The sequence below is a fragment of the Phascolarctos cinereus genome, unplaced genomic scaffold (genome assembly GCF_003287225.1).
Source record: "Phascolarctos cinereus isolate Bilbo 61053 unplaced genomic scaffold, phaCin_HiC Scaffold_4;HRSCAF=312, whole genome shotgun sequence".
NCBI classification, from domain to species: domain Eukaryota; kingdom Metazoa; phylum Chordata; class Mammalia; order Diprotodontia; family Phascolarctidae; genus Phascolarctos; species Phascolarctos cinereus.
The window spans coordinates 202,813,761-202,827,713 of NW_027555847.1; the positions used below are offsets into that span (position 1 = coordinate 202,813,761).

Genomic DNA, 13,953 nt, shown 5'->3' on the forward strand with positions numbered 1-13,953 from the left:
GCTATTAATCAAATTTGAGCATGACAAATGTCTTATTTCTCTGCCACCATCTCAACATTTCATTGAGGATGTCTTACCTGTGTACATATATATTAATGTCTAGGCTCCATGTTTTTCTAAACCTAGGTTCTAAATGAAAACTGCCTCCTATTGATATCCCTAGGAAGTAAGCATATGGAGAACTCTGGCTTATATAATTTTTTAAACCCTTGAGCTAAAGATCTGTGGCCTAAGTGGGGCATATCTTTTTTTTAATTATATTTTAGAGGGGAGTAGGCAATGGGGTTAAGTGACTTGCCCAGGGTCACACAGCTAGTAAGTGTTATGTGTCTGAGGCCACATTTGAACTCAGGTCCTCCCAAATCCAGGGCCGGTGCTCTATCCGCTGCACCACCTAGCTGCCCTTTGTTGGGCATATCTTGACCTTTCTACAGACATATGTTCTTGTTCTAGTTGTTTCAGCCTGAGTTTGATGAGTGACTTAAGGGAATGACATTTTTTATGAACTTCTTTATCATCTTAATTTAATCTATTTTTTAAAGTATCCACATGCCTGTATCCAAGTTCTAGGTGCTTTTGACTACATGTGTCTTGTGTAACCCTGGGCAAGTCACTTGACCCTATTTGCCTCAGTTTTCTCATCTGTAAAATGAACTGGAGAAGGAAATGGCAAACTATTCTAGTACCTCTGCCAAGAAAACCCCAAATGGAGTCACAAAGAGTCAGACACAACTGAAATACAACTGAACAACTGTCACCCCTTTTGAGTTTACTAACTTACTAAGATAGAGATTGCATTGATACATGCAATATGTACTTTTATACATTTGTACATCACATATATAAATATGACAGGCAGTGTGAGGTAATGAGGAAGAGAGCTAGTCTCTACATAAGGAAAACCTGGGTTCAGTTCTCACCTCTGATGTGACCCTAGGCAAATCAATTAACCTCTAAGTGATCTATGCAACTCTCTGGCACTATAAGCTGCAGAGAATATGGCTGACCTACACTGGGAGGGGGAGTTTCCTTTATTGGGATAGAGTATTCCCTATTTATAAGTATAAAAGCAGTAGAGATACTCTATCATCTTTACTTTTTCTGTCCTCTGGTAAGATCTTGCCTATTAATATCTTTGTGATTTCCTAATGGAGCTGACTAACAGTGCTTTACTTGTATATTCTGTGTATCCCTTCTCTGTGTGTTGCCATTTTCAAATAAGGCTTCTTGCCTGTTTTGGTCAGATGTCCCCTAGAGAGAATCATTTAGAGCTATTTGAAGCAATCACCAAGTCAACATACATAAAAAAAGGGCTTAAATTAAATGCAATGGATGCTTTTGACAGGAGCTAAACAAAATATTTATCACAGTCAGCTATGATGACCTTGCTTATGTAGTTTAAGAAGGCAATCTAACTAGTTTCCTTTTTGGAAAGCCAAAAAACATTTATTAAGCTCTAGCTATGTTCTAGGCACTGTGCTAAATGCTGGGATTGCAAATACAAACTTGGCCATAGGTCCCCCCTCTAATGCTTCCTAGCTGTACAATCACAAGCAAGTGTCTTAAGAGCTCTGAGCCTCAGTCTCCTCATCTATAAAATGGAGATAAGAGTATCTACTTCAAAGGATTATTGTAAGGCTCAAATGAAATGCTCTGAAGATTTAAAAGTGCTGGGCCTGGAGTCAGGAAGACCTCAGTTCAAATTCAGCCTTATACACTCACTAGTTGTGTGACCCTGGGCAAGCCACTCAACCCTGTTTGCCTCAGTTTCCTCATCTGTAAAATGAACTGGAGAAGGAAATGGCAAACCACTCCAGTATCTTTGCCAAGAAAACCCCAGATGGCGTCATGAAGAGTCAAACATGACTGAAAATGACTGAACAACAACAATGACACAGGCCCAGAAAGATGATGATTATGAAGAGGATAGTAACTAATATTTATATAGAGCGTATCATGTGCCAGACAGCGTACTTCCTCACAACAACTCTAGGAGGTAGGTACTATTATTATCCCAGTTTTACAAATGAGGAAATTGAGACAAACAGAGGTTAAGTGACTTGTTCAGGGTCACACAGCTAATGAATATCTAAGGCTAGACTTGAACTTCCGTCTTCCTGACTCCAGGCCTTGCAGTCCCCTCACTGCTCTTAAGCAAAAAAACATGCTTTACTCTAGACAAGCAAATGCATCTTGGAGAGAAATCATTTGAATTTAATGAGGTCAAGGCCATCTTTCTAGAAGGAGGCCATTCTCTCCATTTACAGCTCCCTTTTATGTACCACCTAGCTGCCCGCTGGCCTAGGTATACCCCATCAATAAAATGAGGTGAATCCCTATGAGATGATCTGTATGGTCTCATCCTACTCTATAGTTTATGGTTCTACAATTCTAATGTCAAAGGAACATGGAGGATGTATGGTACCACCCTCTTATCCAAATATTCATCAGAGATACCATAGTCATCAGTCTGAGAAAAGAAACATCAAAGACAGGAAACTACCACTAAACTCCTCCTGCTGTTTGTACTTATTTGCTTTGATTTGCATCTTTAAATTTAATGGCAAAAGTGAAAATAGAGTTGGCTTGGACTTTAGAGTTCTTCTAGTCCAACAACCCTGGTATGGATATCCAGACTGAAGTCTGATCAAATAAAGTGACTTACCCAAGCTCACATAGGTACTAATAGGTAAACGTGAGGGAGGGAACACTAACTACAAAGGACGTGGATTCAGGTCTTGCCTCTGATGTGTATTATTTGTGATTTGGGGCAAGTCTTTTAACTTCTTGTTACTGCATCATTTCAGTCATGTCCTGCTCTTTGTGACCACATTTGGGGTTTTGTTGGTGGAGACAGTGGAATGGTTTGCCATTTCCTTCTCCAACTCATTTTACAGATGAGGAAACTGAGGCAAAGTGAAGTAACTTGCCCAGGGTCACAAAACTAATAAGTATCAGAAGATGGATTTGAACTCAGATCCTCCTGACTCCAGGGCCAGTGCTTTATCCACTGTGCCACCTAGCTGCCCCTCTTAACTTTGCAAGGTTTCAGTTTTATTATCTGTAAAAATGAAGGTATTGAACAAAATGGCCTTTAAAGTGCATTCAAGCTCTGGATCTGTGTTATCTAGCCTTCTTCTCTCTGCACCCTGCCCCTTATAAAAATGTCAGTTATTACTGAAATCAAAAAGGTTCTTTCTATAATTCATTCTCTTGTGTTCAGTAAGGTTGTCTTTAAGTTGAGGTTTTCCACATTCATTGCTTTCAAAGGGTCTCTCTATACTATGAATTTCCTCTTTAATAAGCCACCTGCTTCCCCCTCAACATGCCAACACATACACTCCTAGGACTTTCCACATTCATTGGACTTCAAGGGATTCCCTGCAGTAAGATTTCTCTGAAGAGACATTGTGGAGTGAGGAAAACTTTGGTTTATATCCTCCCTGACACGTGCATCCTGTTCTCCTTGTGTAAGTCACCGAAACGCTCAGTGTCCCAGTCAACTCTTTAAAACTACAAGTTATAGAACAACTGCTAGTCTATTTTCATAGAGAGAGTTTCCACACCAGGAGCTCCCTACAGGAATGAAGTCAGAGTTTTGAGCACTGGTCCCCTCCAAAACATTTCATTTTGTGATGATTTATAAGAGATGGGGTATTTCTGAGAATTTTCCTGTATTCACACAGTTTCTCCACAGAAGGTTTTCTAATGAATTAACTATAGCCCAAGTGTTAGTGGTAATAATATGACTTACTACCATACTCCTCTCGCCTCCCAGACCCCACGCAGTGAACTTTTCTCTTGTATCAAAGGGAAAGAGTTAAGCTGGAACAGTTACAGATTTTTTTTTAATGAAAGGGTACCTTAGCCCTCATAAGATTGTTCTATTAATTCATTAAAAAATAACAGTATTAAATCCATTACATGTTAACATAAGTAACATTTTATGGGGGAAAAAAACCCTGTTTTTCCAAAACAAAAAAATTAGTGAGGAGAATGGCATTTTGTGTATTTTTGCAAATCTTTTTTAATGTCTATCTTAATAGAAAACAGCTGGATTCTCATATCTGTTTCTGCATTTTATCTGTAATAATATGTTGTTTTGATTGAAATATATGAAGAGAATTTTGGCCTCACACAGATAAGCAGTTTAAAAGGGGAGGAATATTTTAATAGACAAATGACATCTTAGTGTTGTTATGAAAACGTTTGACCTCAAAGACTTCCAGAAAGGGAATCCCCTTTATAACTGTAGTTAATTAGATAACTATAGTTATAAACTATATTATAAACTAGAGTTATAAACCATATATATATATATATATATATATTATATATATATATATATATATATATATATATATTCAACTAACCATAGTTAATTCAGTAGAAAACCTTCTGTGGAAAACCTGTGTGACTACAGGAAAGTCCTCAGGAATAGCCCAAAATGAAAAGGGACCCTCTCCTCTCCCTAGTCTTTGAGAATCTATGCTCTTGACCAATCTTATTTGAATCTCTAAAACTGTCCACTTTTAAATTTAGTGCTGAGGAATGCTGAAAGCAAACTTTAGGACTGCAGTTCACCTCACATCTCACTTTAGTTCTGAGGTGTGTTTTGTGGTGGGAAAAATGAAAATGACATACTAGTTGATTTTTTTTCCTCTTCTTATTTATCCCCTAACACTATGAATTTATTGGTGAGCTTCACGTTGGAAACTTTCAGAAGAAATCAGTAAAAAATGATTCTATCGAGCTGGTACATAATAGGAGATTACCTTGTCATAGCCCAAGATCAATAACATAGCTTTTTGTAGATTCCCTTTGCATCAGTTCTTCAAATGCAAAGTTCTATATTCAAATGCAAATATACATCTGATGGTCTAAGGTTAGATTTTCATCTGTAGGGCATTATTTGAAAGGTTTGCCTTTTCCTTATCATCCTCAGTAATTGTGGTCACATATCTTCATTATCATTCCACGCCTATGATTCATAAATATGATACAACAGAGATGGAGGAAACTTGGAGAGGAGTGGGTAGCGGGAAGCTGTGATTTCAGTGCAAAAAGAAACCATCCTCACTGAATCACGTGGAAATCAGGCATATGTTAAAAAACACTAATGGGAAAGACTTCCATACATAGAATTGGGAGAATGTCTATTTCAAGTTTTTCAGTGGCTCCACAGTTTCCATAGTTAGTGCCACAAACAGAATAGTATTTGTTGCTTTTTGAGTGATTTTTTAAAAACTTTGGGAAAAATATATCACATATTTTTGCACAAAGAATTCTTCAAAATTCTGTCCTACTCAAGTCTTTTCCAGCTTTTATTTTTCCACTAACATTTCTTAAAAATTTGGTATTGTTGTAAACAAAAGTTTTCAAATTTTAAATGAATGAATATTCAAACGTAAAGGCTTGTTACTTTATTTTAAAATACATATTCTAGAAATGGTAACCTTGAGGAAAAAAAAATCCTTAAATATGAGAAGTATTTCAAAGCTCATCATAAAATTTATCATGAGTGATACAGGAAAATCCCTCTTAAGAGATGACATTCCAATGCAATCCAAAAGGTTCCTTTTTTTTTTCTTCATGTAAAACAAATCTTTGTACTGTTGTAAATAGTTTTCAAGTGTTTGGACAGTTCATTAAGCTTGTTCCCTCCCTTTCAATAGTATAGTTACTTCTTGTTCTTTGGACATAAACCATTGACTTCTTACTGGGAAAACAAGCATATGTATTTATTTCATAAGCCCACTTGATATCAAGCTCTCAAGACTGTCATCTGATCTTGGAAGTTGACCCCCAAAGGCCCATTTTATCTTTCTTTGGCTCATTGTTCCATCTGGAGTAACCTCGGGAGAATCTCCAAATTAAAGCTTAGCTATAACGCATGCCTAGGATTTCCCTGGATGAGGGCCTGCTCCTCACAAGGCACATTTGGTAGGGCAGCCTTTAGTTTACTCCAGAGAAAATTTACAAGGTTCAGAAAACTCACAGGAACCCATTAATAGATACAAAAACTCTGGAATAACCCATCAGTTCCACTCAGAACTAAATTTGAGGTTAGTATCAAGGCAACTCTGTGACAATTTGTTGACACTCAGCCCTTTGACAGGGTCCTGTACAGTCATCCCTCCCTGATTTATAATGTCACCCAGTGGTCTGGATTTCCTAAGACACACTTTGAAGTTTCTGAATAGGAAATCCCCTGCTCATCAAATCTGAACTGTCCAATATTGTGGTACCTGAAAGAAAAACCCCAAGATACAGCCACTAGTCAACAATTTTTTTAACTTGAAATACAAGGGAGATGCACAGAGAGATAACAAAACTCAACCAGATTTTCCCAGAGTTGTTATTATAGAGAAAAGCAAAAGAACAACAATCAGAGAAGATACTTATTCCATTCTGACTGGCTATGCTCTAAGAAGAAATTTCTGGAAATATAGAAAAACAAATTCATAGTTAAAAAACCTAAGTCTTTTAACAAGATAGTAGTAATATATAGTACAAACAGTTAAAGCAGAATATAGATGATATATGGTCCAGATAATTAAAGCAGGATTTCCATGATATATAGTATAGGCAATTAACTGGGAAAGAAACATCTGTTCAAACAGAAAACAGGGTACAGGGAGTTTGGGGAAGATAAACAGAACATTGCTTTGCCAACAAATTCTAGGAGCCCTGTGACTGCAAGATGGAGTTACTTAAGTTTAAAGTTAAGTTAAACTTCATTTCATCAGATAACTCACTGGCTTTGTTTTCCAATCAAGAAACTGATCAGCAATTATGTGAGTGAGGCACCTAACCCCTCTGGGCCTCGGCTCTAAAATCAGAACATTGGATTCTAGAGCCGAAGGCCCCTTCTAGCTCTAAATCTGTGATCTTATCCTCTTTTAGGCTGAGAAAGTCCATCATCACAATCTCCCCTCTCAGGATGCTTTCAAACTCATGCACCTCCCAGGTGACCCATTTCCATCCCCCAAGGAAGGATATTGGGCATCAGTAATTTAATCTAGGGCAGCTAGGTGGTGCAGTGCAGTGCCCAGCCTAGAGTGAGGAGAACATGAGTTCAAATTTGGCCTCAGATAAGTGCTCGCTGTGTGACCCTGGGCAAATCAGAGGAGTAGAGAGTAGTGTGAAGGGTAGACACATGATGAGTAGCAAGGTGGCCAGCAAGGAGATATCAGGGGAGTAAAATGAGACATTGCTGGGGCCAGGCTGTTGTGAAACAGTGGGCCATTTGAGGCTCTTACCATTCTGTACAGCAGAGACCCGCAGAGTGAGAGTCCTTGAAAGCAAGCCTCTGGTTCAGGAGGCAAGGTGGATGACTAGGGATGGTGGGAATGGTAGCATAGCCTGTGGAGTCGCCTAAGACATATAGAAGTTAACTGACTTCCCTAGGGTCACATGGCTAGTGTCAGAGGTGAGATTTAAACCAGATTCCAAGGCCACAGAATTATTGACTTTATTAAGGCAGCCTCTTTCTCTTCATTTAAATTATGTTTAAAAAGTATGTTTTCTTCTGTCACTTATTAGCTTATACTTCTGAGCTTGGAGAGAAACACTTGGAATTTTTGAGAAAAATAAAATGGCCTGGTTTATAAATATAAGTTATTTTGAGGCTTTAAGAAAAAAAAATCTTTCAGGAGAAGCCTAAACTTTTCTACCTCCTTGTCCACAGGTGAAGTATCTCATAAAAATAAAAGAGAAAGGCAGGTTTTTTTTAAAGCTCACAATTTCACTTTGAAAGCATTTTGTTGACCCTGTAGAAAGGTAATCATCAGAAATTCTTTAGGTTTGGATTCTATTAAGCCATATAAATTCCAAGTATAGTTGGCTTGTTTGTGTTTTTCTTTTAAACTTTCAGGCATTAGATAGTTTTACAGTGCTATATTTAAAGAGTAACTTGTTTGAAGCTGTCTTTGTTAAGGCATGAACTCTGAAGTGTTCATTAGATTTTAAAGAATGTTTTGGTTGTAAGCAGAGGTTAACTTCCCAGCCACGGACTATGCTGCACATGAGTCTTCAAGGGCCACTGGTACTTAGAAATGTGGGATACAAATAAGCATCTCTTTCCACACATATCTTCTCTCTATCCCTCCCACTTTGGTTTCGTATGTCTTTCCCTCCTCTTACTCTTTACCTCTCCTATATTGGCCCCCTACTTGTACCATCCTCACATACCTAGGTCCCTTTACGTCTTTTAGCCATTTCGTTAGGGAGTGTTGACATTGCAGTATTTTTATGATACCATTTACATAGGCATTAGAGAGTTTAAACTGTGTGACGCAAATAACAGGGGCCCTGGTGTTCTAAAGAACACTCAATCAAAGCAGGCAGGTTATAGGTAGAACAAAGAACAACATGGAAAAGAAATAGACAGGCAAAAAATACCCGTTGGAGTTTGGAATGCTTCACTGAACCAGAATGACTTTTAAGGATCTTTAAAAAAAAAAAAGCCTTAAAAGCAGCTTGAGTGAATATAATCAGGTCACCATTTCCTGTAGTAGATTTTGGCAGTAGAGAATTAATGTACGGAATGTATAATCTATAACAAAAGTGCTTGCCTTTTCAAGGAGGGGGGAGGGAATATAAAAAGTGAAGGAGGGAATTTGGAACTCAAAAATTATTAAAAATGAATGTTAAAATTATTTTTATGTGTAATTGAGAAAAAAAATTAAAAATGTGTTTACAGATATAGGAAAAAAGAAAAAACAAATATGGTACACCCAGGAAAGCAGTTCACTCAGATCCTCTAAAGAAGAAGATGGTGGAGAACAGATGAAGATTTTGTAAATTAGGACAATTGTATGAGTAATTAGAATTACAGGTAGCAAACATTCTCAAATATCTCCTCCTCCTTTACTAGAATTTCTAGCTCCATCTCTTCTTCTGAAGTTAGTCTTTATTTTTTATTTTTTAAGAAATAATTTTAAATGGACATCATACAAAGGGCTGTGGAGAGTTGCATCATGGTATGAATAAGCTGCAACTTATAATCAGTCAGGAAATCCAAAGAAAAAGAGAAGTTAAAATGTCATCAAGGAATTATATGATAGGAAAAGAAGATCACTGTTAGATCCTGAGAGGAAGGGATGACAGTAGTAATGCCTCAGTTACGCTTGTGATGTCAGGAGAAAAAGAGGAAGACCTCCACCTACATGTAGGGTGGACCCTCTGTGGTGAATTTATGGGGGGACATGGATGATGAGTCATGCAGGCTGGACAGGCATGGATGGGTCAAGATCATCATCATTTGAAAGAATTTTTGAATTCATGAGATCACAGATGGAGCAGCAGTATTATCATCCATATTGTGTATTGTTTTCAATGGTGTCTGACTCTTGGGTTTTTCTCGGGGAAAGATACTGAAATGGTTTGCCATTTCCTTATCCAGCTCATTTTACAGATAAGGAAGCTGAGAGGCAGTGTTAAGTGACTTGCCCAGGGGCACACAGCTAGTAAGTATCTGAGGCTGGATTTGAACTTGGAGATGAGTCTCCCTGACTCCAGGCCTAGCACTCTATCCAATGCGCCACCTAGCTACTATCATCAATAGCTAACTTTTATATAGTGCTTCCCATGTGCCAGACACTGTGCTTTTACATTTGAGTATCTTTGGTTTTTACATCGCCTTATTTCCTAATACCTTTTCTGTACTCATCTTCAGGGCAAAGCTTCTCCAACATTATAATTACATGGCATTCAGTCCCAATCTTTTGTTATTCCCATTTTTGTATAACACCGCTTGCTGCAGTTGTATATATTGTTCTTGTGGCTCAACTTAACTTCACTCTGCATCTTCCCTGGTACACCTTACCCTTTAGTTTAGAAGGATTCTATCACCAATAATCCATAATTTCCTGAGAGATAGCCAGAAATCCCAACTGGCAATTCATATTACTTCCTACCTTCCCAGAAAAGCTTTAGTAGAGCATCTTCAATTTGACAAAACACAAATAGGAAACACAAACCAAGTCAAATCTAGCATATGTTTTTAATCAGTAAGTGGGGACAAGCATGTATGTAATCACTATAGTCAACTTAATAAAATAAAATCAGTGTAAAGAAACTGAATCCAAAATGCTTGAAGTGGTTGCAATGCAGCATTTAGCCTCCATAAAAATGTTACAACTGAATGGAACATCAGCAGCATGCACGAGATCTAGATTTTGACCTTAAAAAAAGTAGTATTAGAGAAATGGAGACAAATCCATTTGAAAAAGAACAGGCAGACATAAGCATATGGAAAGAAAAATATGGGTGGACATAAAAATATGGGTAGACATATAAATTAGATGTTGTCAATTAACATGGATAATGACCAAAACATCTAGTTACTGTTAAAAGGTTGGCATACTCTTTCCTATCCTCACCCCTCCATCTCTATTGACACTTCAAGGCCCAAGTCAAATTCTATCTCCACCATGAAGCCTGATTCTTGCCTCCTCTCCTCCCTTCCCCCTCTCCCCAATTTGGAAATTCTTCATCTGATCTTATTATTTGTACCTCTTATATCATTTAAGTATCGTTGAAAACCTTAACTAAGGCCCTTCGTAGACTGGCTCCAGCCTACCTTTCCAGGGTTAGTGCACTTTGCTTTCCTGCTTGAATACTGCATTCCAGTCAAGTTGGCTAATTTGTTGTTTTCTACACACTGCATTCCACCTGCAGTCTCCAAGCACAGGCTGTTCCACATGTAGTTACTTTGTGATTATTTTGTATATATCATATATTTACTTACCTACATTCATCATGTCTTCCATCCCCAACAGAAGATAAGCTCCTTGAAAGCAGACACATTCATTTTTGTCTTTGTATTCTCAGCAGAAAGCACAGTGCCTGGGATATAACAGGTACTTTGAAAATACTTTTTGAAGCTCTGATTCTTAAAATCCGGCCGATAGCATAGACCCACTAGGAATCTCACTCACCCCAACTGGTATTTTAATACAACTTGTCTTCAGCTGAAAAAAAAAGGGGGGCTAGTGAGGTGCTATGCTAAGTGGCATGGTGAATAGAGTTGTGGCCTTGGAGGCAGGAGGACCTGAGTTCAAATGTAGCCTCCGACACTTCACACTTACAAGCTGTGTGACCCTGGGCAAGTCACTTAACCCCAATCACCTCACCAAAAAGCAAAAAAACAAAAACAAAAAACTTTTTGAATGAAAGAAGGAATCATATCCTAATTTCCACTCAATTTATTTGTGTACATTTCTTCTCAATCTCGCTAGATCATAAGTTTCTTGAGAGCAGCAGTCTAGTCTTATGTAATACACTGAGACATGCATGAACACTAATTTTATTTTTAAAAAATCTTATTAAGGCATGTGGAGTATTAAGCATGTTTAAATTTTAGGAAATGCATAAAACTTGATTTCCTCAATCAAGTAGCATAGTGTGTTGTACCTAGTAGGTGTTTAGTAAATGATTCATGAATGAATGAATGACCTAACAAACATACAGGCTATGTGGTATCATTAAAAGAAACTAAATCATAATAAGCCCTAGTTTCCTTATCTCAAAAATGAGAGAGTTAGACTAATAGACCTCTAAAGTCCCTTTCAGATGTAGATTTAAGATTACTTTGATCCTGGAATGTCAAGTTCCCTCATTCTGTTTTTCCCCTCCAACCTAGTACTTATGTATTGTGATGAATGAAAGTCCGAGAGACATAGTTTCTGGATAATTAATATAATTTTATTAATTATTATTGATATAAGAGAAAATAATAATTTCTGTCATGTATGTATATATATGTACAGGATGTCCTAAAAGTGCCATAATAGTGCCATAGTAAGCCATTAAAGCTTAAAATTGCAGTAAGACTTTTGGGACACTCTATGTGTTTGTGTTTGTGTGTGTATATGTTTGTGTGTGTGTGTAAATGTATATATGTATGTATATACATACACACATATATATCACAATGGAAAGAGATGGACATGTAGATAATCTTTTCTTGACTTTTTTCAATCCAGCCCTTTCCTCAGACACTTAAGGCTCCAAGAATCTTCCTTTTTTGTGATCCTGCTAATTCTTTTTCTGTCTCCCAGATCTCACAGTATCACTCTGTTCTCATTCACTTTCCATTAAAGTAAACTCTATTTTCCACATTGCCTGAAGGTCACGCCAATGTAGGGGCACATTTAAAATGGGTCAGATGATGTGGTAGAAATAATTTGAGCTGAAATGGTCACCAAGGCCACTTTGAAAGGAAGATCATTCTTCCCCTAACACAGCATTTCCCGAAAAGGCTTTATTTTCAAGGCAGAAAAATGAGGTGTCCTAGATGGCTTACTTCGTGCCCTTGGGATCTGTGGACATCCCAGATGTCTGGTTTCTCCTGGAAATGATAGCAGTTTCTTTGCTTCAAGAATATTTGAAAAATACATCTGGGAGAGTTAAATGAACTCCTTTCAAAAAACGTCTTTCATATGTAAAAACCTTTATTACACTAAAAAGATATACAGAATATACCTATGCACATAGCAATTGGGACTGTTTTTCCTCTATTTTGTAGACTAATGAAAATGATTCAAAATATACTTTTAATTTTACTTTCATGGACATAAAGAATGGCCATAGACTAATAATTTCTGTTGGATTTCTTTAAAGCTTTTTTGCATTTCCTAAAATGAGCACAGCCAATGCTTCAAATGCTTTTGTGAGTTTTTTTAAAGTAAAATTATTATTCATGCCTATTTTTGTCTATTCAGTGTGTATTTCCCACTTCTGCTTAATTACATTTCCCTTGAATAGAATTGACAAAATATATCCTTAAAAACTTTTATAAGACTGGCAGTGCCACATAATAGCAAGCCACCCTCTGAGTCCAGACCATCAATGTCCAAATGATACCCTGAGTAATACCTTGAGTACATTACTCAGTCTCCAAGTACCCTAGAAACTCTCTTTAAGACTGCAAGTTGCAAAACAGATGTCCATCTGTAGTGATGGGTGAGATCCCTCCCCACGAACCCCCTACATTGATGAAATCACAGGTCTGGACTAACCTCCTCCTTCCAAAAAAAATAATAATTAAGACATTCTTTTGAGCTCCAAATCTATCATCCTAAAACATGATCTCCATCCATAAAGTATTCAGAAGATCTTTAGAAGTAGAAGGGACCTTAGAAGCCATCTTATTTTATAGATGAAGAGACTAAGACATTTAACCAAAATCCTATAGTTACAAAGAGACAGAGGCAGTATTTGAATTCAAGATCTCTTCTTCAAAGCTGTTACTCTTTCTACGATAAAAAAATGCCTCTCTTTCAGTTGTTAAAAATATCAATAATACAGATTGCCCTAAATTCAGTAATATAGGGATCAGCTACTGGGCACTGCCTATTCCAGAAACAATATTTCCAGCACTATTTCATGCAATACCAATTGCATGTTCCTCTTATAAGGTAAAAGGGAAAATCAGAACAGAATCTAGGTTACTTGCTTTATGGCTTTTTTTTTCTTCTTTACAGGAATAGGACTATTAGTAGGAGAGCAGTAATGAAGTTCTAGCTTTGGAGGTGAATAGAGCACACATAACACCTCACTGCTGCTATGTTTTTAGAAGTTTCCTGAAAAATCCTCATTTTTCTACAAAAACAATATATATTCGCAAGCAATCAACATCTACTAAATGTTATACTTCATTGCCATTGTTAATAGCTGTGAACTAACTTAGCTGTATGTGAGTTTCCCAAGTAATAGTATCTAACACTTCTAGAAATTGATGGGAAAGTACAGCCTTCAGAGTCTATGTGCAAAGTTGACCAACAGAAGGAATATGGGAGCTCTTCTTACTCATTTCCCGTTCCTGGAGTTCCAGGGAAATTTTTTATTTGAAAGCTCTGGATTTTGGCTGTGATATCACTGGATGTTTTTCAGTTTGGGGTTCTTGTTGTTGAGGGTTTTTTTTTCAGGAAGTGATTTCTATTTTCG

At 37.3% G+C, this 13,953-nt stretch overlaps 1 protein-coding gene across 1 annotated transcript in view; it reads left to right on the forward strand.

Moving 5' to 3' along the window:
• LOC110198225 (PALM2-AKAP2 fusion protein) overlaps positions 1 to 13,953 on the forward strand; it is a 267,027-nt gene that overhangs the window by 94,325 nt on the left and 158,749 nt on the right. The window lies entirely within an intron of this gene.